Source organism: Apium graveolens, chromosome 1, assembly GCF_009905375.1.
Source record: "Apium graveolens cultivar Ventura chromosome 1, ASM990537v1, whole genome shotgun sequence".
Lineage (NCBI taxonomy): Eukaryota > Viridiplantae > Streptophyta > Magnoliopsida > Apiales > Apiaceae > Apium > Apium graveolens.
This window is the reverse complement of record NC_133647.1, coordinates 168,183,211-168,184,790: the sequence shown is the minus strand read 5'-3', so window position 1 is coordinate 168,184,790 and position 1,580 is coordinate 168,183,211. Positions and strand designations below refer to the sequence as shown.

At 43.6% G+C, this 1,580-nt stretch overlaps 1 non-coding gene across 1 annotated transcript; it reads right to left on the bottom strand.

Moving 5' to 3' along the window:
- Positions 1 to 201: 201 nt before the first annotated feature.
- Positions 202 to 308, bottom strand: LOC141682070 (small nucleolar RNA R71). The gene has a single exon (XR_012559480.1). It is a non-coding gene; the product is annotated as a small nucleolar RNA R71 (small nucleolar RNA).
- Between the last annotated feature and the right edge of the window lie 1,272 nt (positions 309 to 1,580).

Below are 1,580 nucleotides of genomic sequence, written 5' to 3'. Positions count from 1 at the left end.
ATTAGGGATTTCATTGAAATATGCGACACCTTCAAGTTCAACGGTGTTTCTGAAGATGCTGTGAAGCTGAGACTGTTCCCATTCTCTCTGAAGGACAAGGCTAAGAGCTGGTTACACTCTCTACCAGCTGGTTCGATTACTACTTGGGAAGATCTTGCTCAGAAGTTTCTTACTAAATTCTTCCCTATGGCGAAGACAGCTGCACTCAGGAATGCTATTACTCAATTTGCGCAGCAAACGGGAGAATCACTAAGTGAAGCTTGGGAGCGCTACAAGGAGATGCTTAGGAAGTGTCCTCATCATGGAATTCCTGATTGGATGATCATCACTTGTTTTTACAATGGGTTGGGAGCACAGTCCAGACCCATGCTCGATGCAGCATCAGGCGGAGCATTATGGGCAAAGAGCTATAAGGAAGCTTATGATCTAATTGAACTGATGGCTACTAATGAATATCAGTATCCAACCCAGAGATATCCACAGGGCAAGGTAGCAGGAGTTCTTGAAGTGGATACAGCTACGGCTATCACTGCTCAACTAAAGGCGTTGTCTATGAAGATCGATTCTCTGGCTAATTATGGTGTTAAGCAGATAATTAGTGTTTGTGAGCTGTGTGCAGGTCCGCATGCAACAGAACAATGCGCTATATCTAGCGACTCAGCTCAGTTTGTGAGCAACTTTCAGAGATCGCAGCAACCAGTTCCAGACACTTATCATCCTGACAACTGGAATCATCCTAACTTCAGCTGGAGCAACAATCAGAATGCGATGCAACAGCCATTCCAGCAGTTTGGAAATAAGCTATTCAACCCTCCTGGTTTATAGCAACAAATTGCACCAAAACAACAACTCCAAATTCAATAACAAAATCATGATGCAGGTCTATCTTCGAATGAAAAATCTGAATTGGAGGAGTTACGGCTTATGTGCAAAAACCAGGCTATTATATGCCAAAGTCAGGCTATTTCCATCAAGACTCTGGAGAACCAAATAGGGCAAATTGCTAATGCCTTATTGAATCGGCCGCCAGGAATGCTTCCTAGTGATACAGAAACAAATCCAGGTAAGAGGGAAGTTAAAGAACAGGTGAATGCCATCACCTTAAGGTCTGGAAAGGTCGCAAGCCCCCAAGTTCAGCAAGACGAAGAGCCTGAAAAGTCTCAAGTTCCAAAATCTGAAGTTTTGGCTGAAGAAGATGTATAGAAGGAAGTAGAGGTGGAACCAAGGAAGACTACTGTGGAACACACTCCTTCTGAGAGTAATACAGGGGAGAAACATATCTATCCTCCACCTCCTTTTCCTAAGAGGCTGCAGAAGAAAAAGCTGGATAAGCAATTTGCTAAGTTTCTGGAGGTGTTCAAGAAACTTCATATCAACATACCTTTCGCTGAAGCTCTTGAAAAGATGCCTAGCTATGCGAGGTTTATGAAAGGTATTCTCTCTCGGAAAGTGAATCTCGATGACTTAGAGACCGTTGCTCTCACGGAGGAATGCAGTGCTGTGCTGCAACAGAAGTTGCCTCCGAAACTTAAAGATCCTGGAAGCTTCACTATTCCTTGCACCATCGGAAACTTATCATT